This window comes from Lygodium microphyllum, chromosome 16 (assembly GCF_053477565.2).
Source record: "Lygodium microphyllum isolate KBCC chromosome 16, Lygodium_microphyllum_v1.1.10, whole genome shotgun sequence".
Classification (NCBI taxonomy): domain Eukaryota; kingdom Viridiplantae; phylum Streptophyta; class Polypodiopsida; order Schizaeales; family Lygodiaceae; genus Lygodium; species Lygodium microphyllum.
Genome location: NC_141150.1, coordinates 58,282,630 through 58,291,837, shown reverse-complemented (window position 1 = coordinate 58,291,837; position 9,208 = coordinate 58,282,630). Strand labels below are relative to the sequence as shown.

Below are 9,208 nucleotides of genomic sequence, written 5' to 3'. Positions count from 1 at the left end.
GACCTGCCCGCCCTCGGACCTGCTCATCGAACCTACTCGCCATCAAGCCCGCCCGCTGTTCGACCTGTCCGCCATCGCCTGTCAGCCGACGTTGTGCTCGCCCCAGATTTCTATCCATATGCCCGCAAAGAAAGTCCTATGGAAACTAAGCGTCGTCAATCAGAGCTTGCTACACAAGATGATGAATTCTCAATGGATGCTCAGTATGTCTTTGATACCCTGAGGGATGACTTTCAGCAATCACGATAGGAATGGGGCAAACCAATTCCAGAGGTTACCTATAAATTGAAGTTGCCGTCCTTTGTGAATCCCCTCAAGAAGCTATCTCAAACTACGGTAATAATCTTTTTTCCGGGCAGAATCCCTTGCGGCCAGCGATGTTGCGCAGTGGATTAAGTCTATTCTTGGAGGATGTTTTGTGGAGGGAGTGTACTTTGCCTCCAGAGGCTTTTATGAAGTGCATTTGACAGATGCCACATGCAAGCAGAGGCTTCTTGAGTTCTCTCCCCTATTTTACGGGAGGCAGATGGTGCATGCTATGCCTTGGTCCCCAAATAAGGACTATCAAAGTCTTATACGCCATCATTGCCCAGTATGGGTTGAGGTTGCAAACTTCTCAGACTACATGCACGAGGAGTTTCCTGGTCTAGCTGCTTCTTTGGGACAGGTCATTTGTCTACCTCGCTCCATGGGGAACCATAACACGTTCTGTATTCTTTGGGACACTGATATACCTACCCCTCCTTTGATTGCAGTGGAAGTGGAGGGATAACAATTGGGTAAAAAGTATTTTGACTTGAAGTGGGGTGTGTTTGCAGGCGCTTGTTTCGCTTGTCACAGATTTGGGCATCTGGCCTCTGAATGCCCTGTGGTTTTGCATCAACCCCCCCCCCCCCAAATGCTTTGCCACCCCAGACAAGGGAAAAGAATGACAGCTTGCAAGCTAAGGCAGCAAATGCAAATGGGGCAAAGAATGCAAAATCAACCAATCAAGTGCACTCACTTGTGGCAAAAGGGAAAGAGAAGATGAAAGAATCAATGGGGATTGATCAAGATGGCTTTCAACAACCCAAGAAGGTGGTTGTACTGAAGCAACGCCCCCTCCAATCTCGTCATTGGGATGCTTCTACACCTTCGCCAGGACAAACTTCTGCTTCAGCCCCTGCCCTTGTTCTTCAAAATTGGGTAGGGGTTCTGAAGAAGGGCATCCCCATATGTGACTCAGGGGAGGGGGAAAATGCTATCTCTGAAGGCATGTAGCCTATGCAGGCAAAGGCCTAGCCTCTCATGTTTTGTTTTTCATCTTATATGCTCTATTGTACATATCTCTTTTATGTTTCAAACACTCAAGTGCTTTACATACAATGTACAAAGCCTTTGCAATGCTCCGAAGTGGAGGCTTTTATGGAACTATGTACATAAAATGCAGCCTGATATAGTTTGTTTGCAAGAGCACAATCAACACTTTATGGCTGGACAGCATGTTTTTTTCTGTGGCTACGATATATATTATGCTGGTACTACTACCTATTCAGGTGTATGCATACTGGTAAGACATGAGTTAGAACCTCAGCTGGCCTTTAATGACAACAGTGGCAGATGGATAGTTATACAATGCAATGTCAATGGTGATATTTTTGAGTTTGCATCGGTATATGCCTCTCAGACTTCTGCCATTAGGGCTTCTTTGTGGGATTCTATAGACAGATATCCATGGGGATCCAATGCATTTATCTGTAGAGATTTTAATAACTCCCCCCTGCCTAGATATAATACTACTTCCCGATCTCATATGTTATCATTGGAAAGGCAAAAATGGAATGATATGCTGCTTTCTATGCAAGTTGAAGACTTATGGATACTTCTCCAAGGGTCAGTCCCTGGATATACCTTTCACCATAATGCATTTACCACATATTGGGCAAGGCTTAACAAATGGTATCTCTTTCATCCACAACAATTCGCAGATTTCAGCCCCCATCTCCTTATAGATTTTTCATTGGGTTTGTCAGATCATGCTCCATTGTGGATGAAATTGCAACTTGGCATGCCTCTAGATGATCTGCTGTTGGGGGTAAAGGCGCCTCCGCCGTGCCGCCCCGTGTATTACTACACTGACAGTACCCGCCACTGCACACTGCAGGTGGCGGGCGCCCGTCACGTCACTTTATTCTTTATTCTTTTAGTGACAGTTTGAATAAAGGAAGGCCCGGTCACACATTGTGACTGTTGGAGTTCCCATTTCTTGTCTCTCTCTTTCTTGCTCTTGCTCTCCCGCCATAGCTTGCGTGCAAGCTTCGATCCTTCTCACCTTTCAACTGGTATCAGAGCTTGGCATTCTCTTGCTCGAGCTCGACTCGGTGCTTCCCGACCTTCGCATCGACTCGCTTCACGCATTGGGTCTCCATCCCGGCAGCCATAGCCGACCTCTTGAGCTCCCGACTCTCCCCGGCTTCCCGAGCTCCATCCTGGCCTTCTTGAGCTTCATCAGGGCCTTGCCCTTGAGGTATTGCTTCAGCATTTGCAGGCATTTGAGTGTATTCTCAGATTGAAACAGGGCAGGAACAAAGGGCAGCCACTCTTCTTGAGCTCCATAGCTCATATCTTCCCTCCCCTTTGCATTGGGCCTTCATGGCTTGGTATGTGCCTACCTTGGGCCATCATTGAGCCCCCCATTACCCCCATTTCAGCCCATGTGGAGCAGCAGCAAGTTCAGCACCAACAGGGCAGATTGCATCATTTTTTCCAGGCTGTGAGCACTCATCTACTTCAGCTCCACACTTGGCCATTGCTTCTTGCTCTCTACCTTGATCAAGAGGGCTATAGACTTCATGTTTGATGTCATTCAAGCTTTGGGCATTGGTCTTGATCATTCGGGGCTGATCTCTTCAGATTTGGGACTGTCATAAACTGTCATAACAGGCTGAAAACAGGCCAGCACCATTGGCATTAGCATTTGTTGCTTATACTCCATTCCGATTGTGCTATTTGATGCCCGTATGCGGTCTACATGATGCCTACTGCCTTGGGAATGTATGCACATGATTATGCCATGATTTTGGCTTGAAATATTGGCTGATTTGGGACTGTTATTTACTGTTATACAGTGCTGGAAACAGGGCAGCCACACTTGGCATTGGCATTTAATGCTTATACTCTACTCCGGTTACCTTGTTTGATGCCCGTATGTGGTCTACTTCCTACCCGGATGTATTGGGGATGTATGCATTTGGTTTGACCATGATTTTGGCTTGAATTTGGGGCTGAAATCTACTGTTTAGAACAGTAAATACATGCTGGAATAACAGTGGGCTGAAGGTACTTTACATGCTTTGGCACTTACCTACCAATACCGGATGTATGCTTTGAGCTTTGGCATGATATCTCTGACATTTGGGGACGACTTGGAGCATATGTATGAGATTATGGGATGCTTTTGAGCTTCGCATTAGCTCCGTCTTCACTGGCATTTGGACTGACTCGGCATGCTCGTGGACCGCCTATGCCTCATATCTCTGCTTGACAGTTAGGCTTTTGCATTACATGCTTTGGTTCGTGACATATGCTATTTGGTTCGTGTATGCCATACCGACATTTGGAGCTTGGATTTGGATGTATTTGAGCATTCCCGGCTTACTTGATCACTGATCTTGGTTGCTATTTGGATGTCATTGAGTTGACCGAGAGCTTATTTGGGCTTATGTATTGCTTCATGGTTAATACGACCGGTGCTTCATGTATGTCATGCTCTCTCGGATGCGCTTGATGCATTGACAGGGTCACTTATCACTGGTGCTTTCTCTTGGGTTGTTTGAGCTTCTGAGCTCGCTTTGTACGCCTTTTGTGCCAGTGGGAGCATTTTACATGCTTTCTTGACCTTTGACAGTTGCATGCTATTGGAGCACTTACATGTATTTGGAGCAGTTTATGTCTTGAGTAGCTACATACACATTGAGACTTTGGGACCATACTCTGATCTTTATGGATATGCATTGATGTACTCTTGGTTCACAGGATGCTTATGAGCTGAGTCTCATATTTGGATCTTTCTCTTTGAGCAGATACCTATTTGTGTCAGGTTTTGGCAGTTACAGGAACACTTTGCCTAGAGTGTCTGGGGGTGTGCCTTTCACTGGCAGATGTTATTTTGATATGCTTCGGTGTTGAGCTCATGTTCTTTTCACTGTCATTGGCCTTGCTTATGTCCATTTCATGCCGGCTTTGGACCTAGCATTGTTTGCTTGACATTGGATCCTATTTTGGAACAGTTTGCTCTCTAGACTGCATACCTGCAATTTATTACAGCAAGCAGTTATTGGTGGACTGAGGTGTACTTTTCATGCTGAAATATCCTGATTTGGTGTACCGCACCTAGTACTAAGTGGGCAGCAACTTTTGGCACACTTTGCTCGCCCTTTGGACCCCGTTTTGGTCATTTTTGGGCAGTTTCTGCAGTAAAACAGCAAGCAGTTTTGGGCTGTTTGGGCATTTCCAGCCTGCATAATGGCGTCATCTTCACATGATAGTGCCATCTTTAACATTACAAAGTTGGATGGTACCAACTACTCTTATTGGAAGAGTCAAATTTGGCAGGTCTTGGTGCAGAAATCTCAGATTAAGCCACTTCGGTTGAGTGGGGAGCAGCCTGAAACTATGGACAATGACGACTGGCTTGAACTTGATGAGCTATGCAAGTCCACGATTGTATTGTCTCTCACTGAACAGGTACATTATAATGTATTTGAGGAAGCACAGAGTGCATGGGATCTATGGAATAAGATCAAGAATCTTTATGATAAGAAAAGTCCGGCGAGTCAGATGTACTGGTTGAAGCAGCTTATGGATCTGCGCATGAAGGATAATGCGACTATGTCTGCTCACTTGAGCCAGTTCCATGCTATACTGAAGAACCTGACTTCGCAGGATATCACCTTTGGAGAGGAAGTAACTCCTCTTTTCTTGCTTGGAACTCTGAATGAGTCATGGGATGTATTCCGCACTGCTCTTTGTGCCTCTAGTGCTACTCTAAAATTGGCAGATGTTGAGAGTGCTCTTCTTCAGGAAGAGGTGAATCGCAAAAACTTGGATGCCTCTCGTGGTAGTCATGCTTTGACAGTTAGAGGCAGGAATGACAGGTATGACCGTGGTAATGGCCGAGGCCGTGACTCGCAGAAGGGTCGGTCTAAATCTCGTGGTGGCAAGTCGCGTAGTAAGTCGCGTGGACGCAATGCAAATGTCACTTGTCATCATTGTGGGAAAAAGGGCCATATTAGACCACAGTGTCATGAGTTGCGCAATGAGAAGTGCAAGGATAAGGGGAAAGATAAAGTGCAGGAGAAGTCCTCTGATCGCAGCATAGTACCTGCGAAGTCCAACGTCAAGATTGAGGAAATTAATGTCACGCAGACTGAAGAGTCCGATGGTGGTGATGAGTTTATACTTGCAGCTAGTTCTTCTGATGCTTCACACTTGACTGAGACACCTAGTATGTATGCACAGTGCTGGTTATTGGATTCAGGTGCGTCCTTCCATGTGACGCCTTACCGTGAGTGGTTTCACTCTTACCGTACTGTGTCTGGATCAGTCAGACTTGGAGATGACAGGTCTCTTGATATTGTGGGCTGTGGAGATATTCAGTTGCAGTTTTCCACTGGCAGTTCCTTTTTGCTCAGGGATGTACATCATGTACCTGCGCTTACGCGTAGTCTTATGTCTGCAGGACAGTTGGATGATGCAGGATTTCATGTCTGTTTTGGGGATTCTGCCTGGAAGATTACCAAAGGCAGACTTGTGCTTGCTAGAGGCGCCAAGGCTGGCAGCCTCTATCCTCTTGTTGTATCTGGGTCTTCTGTAGACCATGTTTTGGCAGTGGGCTCTATCCCACACGTATCACTTTGGCATGCCCGTTTGGGGCATATGTCTTTGAAAGGAATGAAAATGTTATCTGGTTTGCAGTATCTTCCGCCTTTGGATTATGCATGTTTTGACTCGTGTGATCATTGTCTTTATGGTAAGCAGAATAGGTCTACGCATAAGAAATCGGGTAGGCCACGCATGAGTGAGCCCTTGGCATTGGTGCATTCCGATGTTTGTGGGCCTATGCCTTGCATGTCTATGGGTGGCGCGAAGTACTTCGTTACCTTCATTGATGATTTTTCTAGGAAAGTGTGGGCTTATCCCATAAAGCAAAAGTCCGATGTCTTGGCAATTTTTCAGAGATGGCTTGCTCTTGTTGAGAACCAGACTGGGTATAGGCTGAAATGCCTTAGGACAGATAATGGGGGAGAATATGTCTCGCATGCTTTTGAGCAGTTTTGTGATGACAGGGGTATTAAGCGTCAGTTGACCGCCCCTTACACCCCACCCCAGAATGGTTTGGCTGAGCGCATGAACAGGACTATTCAGGAGTGTGTGCGCTCTATGCTTAGCCATGCAGGCCTACCCCCGAGTTTTTGGGCTGAGGCAGTTAGTACGTCAGTGCATGTCATAAACCGATCGCCTTCCAGTGGATTGGATTTCCAGGTTGCAGAGGAAGTTTGGGCTGGTAAGCCACCCTCTTATGCGCATCTCCGTGTCTTTGGATGTGAGGCATTCTGCCATGTGCCCAAGGACAAGAGGAGTAAATTGGATCCAAAGAGCATTAAATGCATATTCCTTGGCTATGGTGAGTCAGGAGAGATGAGCTATCGCCTATGGGATCCGCAGGCGCGGAAAATAGTACGCAGCCATGATGTCGTCTTCCATGAAGACAAGATGCACAGGCAGCCTGAGAAGGTGGTTGAGATCCGCAGAGTGATCTTTCAGGAGGAGCCTAAAGCTCCAGCACAGCCAGTAGTACAGCCTGCAGCAGTTCCTCCACAGGGCCAGGATGTTGGACAGGTAGTTAGACAGGCAGCAGAGCCTGCGGTGAGACGGTCTGCTAGAGATAGACGTCCACCTGACAGATTTCAGCCCTCTATGCATTATGTTTTGGTTACAGATGCAGGAGAGCCTTTCACTTATGATGAGGCTATGCACAGGGGTGATAGTCACTCCTGGAAGAGGGCTATGCAGTCTGAGATAGACTCCCTGCATAAGAATGAGACTTGGGATTTGGTTGCCTTGCCTAAGGGCAAGAAGGCTTTGCCATGCAAGTGGGTGTACAAGCTGAAAAGTACCCCTGGACACCCCAAGCCGGCATACAAGGCTAGATTGGTAGCAAAGGGTTTTAAGCAGGAACATGGTGTGGACTTTGATGAGGTCTTCTCTCCTGTGGTTAAGATGACCACCCTGCGCTTAGTCTTGGCTTTAGTTGCACAGCTTGACTTAGATCTATATCAGATGGATGTCAAGACGGCTTTTCTACATGGGGACTTGCATGATGAGATCTATATGGATCAGCCTAAAGGCTTTGCAGAACCTGGCAGGGAGCACCTAGTGTGCAAGTTGAAGAAGAGCTTGTATGGCTTGAAGCAGGCACCTAGGGAATGGTATCATAAGTTTGATGCCTTTATGCAGTCACAGGGCTACAGCAGGAGTGCTATGGATCCGTGTCTTTACACGAAGAAAGCCCGTGATGGCAGTTTGCTTATCTTGGTACTCTATGTTGATGATATGATGATAGCAGGGAAAGCTCATGATGAGCTAGATGCTCTTAAATCTCAGCTGAAGAAGAGCTTTGAGATGAAGGATTTGGGACAGGCCTCACATATACTTGGGATGCGCATTAAGCGCGATAGGCATCAGGGGCTTTTGTATCTCTCACAGCGGGAGTACATTCATAAAGTCCTTGAGCGCTTCCGCATGCAGGACATAAAGCCTATTGGCTGTCCATTACCTTCTTATGTGAAGGTATCACAGGCCGATTGTCCACAGACAGATGAGCAGAGGGCCAAGATGGCCAAGATCCCTTATGCATCAGCCGTGGGCAGTTTGATGTATGCCATGATAGCCACTCGTCCAGATATTGCACATGCAGTTGGTGTTGTGGCACGCTATATGGCTACACCTGGCAGCAGACATTGGGATGCCGTGAAGGGTATCATGAGGTACCTGAAGGGCACAGCAGATATGTGTATTTGCTATGGCAGCCAGGATACAGGGGTCGTGGGGTACACTGACTCCGATTATGCAGGACATGCAGATAATAGGAAGTCCACTTCTGGCTATGTATTCACCTATGCTGGAGGGGCTATCTCTTGGATGTCCAGGGTTCAGAAGTGTACGGCTTTGTCTACCACTGAGGCCGAGTATGTTGCAGCCACTGAGGCTTGCAAGGAGGCCATATGGTTAGGCCGTCTAGTTGCTGACCTTGGGATTGATGCTACACCTACACTGCATTCGGATTCTATGAGTGCCATTCAGTTGGCTAAGAATCCGGTCTTCCATGCGAAGACGAAACACATTGAGGTGAGGTATCACTTCATACGTGGTGTCGTGGAGGACAGGTCTGTTGACCTTGTCAAGATCTCCACTGACGAGAATCCTGCAGATTTGCTCACGAAGAGCCTCACTACTGAGCGCTTTGCCTTCCTCAGGAGGTTGATGGGCGTTGGATGAGATGTCACATTTCCTCATCCCTTGTACCTATGTACATTTGTACTGTCTTTTCTTTTTCTTTTCTCTCTCACTAGGGTAGATTCGCCTTTAAGTGGGAGGTTGTTGGGGGTAAAGGCGCCTCCGCCGTGCCGCCCCGTGTATTACTACACTGACAGTACCCGCCACTGCACACTGCAGGTGGCGGGCGCCCGTCACGTCACTTTATTCTTTATTCTTTTAGTGACAGTTTGAATAAAGGAAGGCCCGGTCACACATTGTGACTGTTGGAGTTCCCATTTCTTGTCTCTCTCTTTCTTGCTCTTGCTCTCCCGCCATAGCTCGCGTGCAAGCTTCGATCCTTCTCACCTTTCATCTGCCACTCTTCTCAAGAAGATTATTGCATGTTAATCGGGCGTATTTTCAGCATCATCATTTTCAGCAAATGATCAGATTGGCCATTCATCCCTTGTCATTACATGCACAAGAGGATATGAATTATGCCTAGGATAGTTTGATCTCCCGTGTGCAGAATGTCATTACGCAATACGGGAAATGGCATATGGCAGAATGGAGGAATGAAGTTAAAAATGCAAAAAGGACAGCACAACTATTGACTGAAATCTCTTAGTCAAGGTCACTTTCTGATTTGGAAAAAGATTCCCTCTCACATGCCCAATCTAAGCTTGCTGTC

At 46.9% G+C, this 9,208-nt stretch overlaps 1 pseudogene; it reads left to right on the top strand.

Annotated features, from left to right (window-relative positions):
- The first annotated feature begins 138 nt into the window (after positions 1-138).
- LOC148022875 (uncharacterized) lies at positions 139-1,260 on the top strand (annotated as a pseudogene).
- Positions 1,261-9,208: the final 7,948 nt, after the last annotated feature.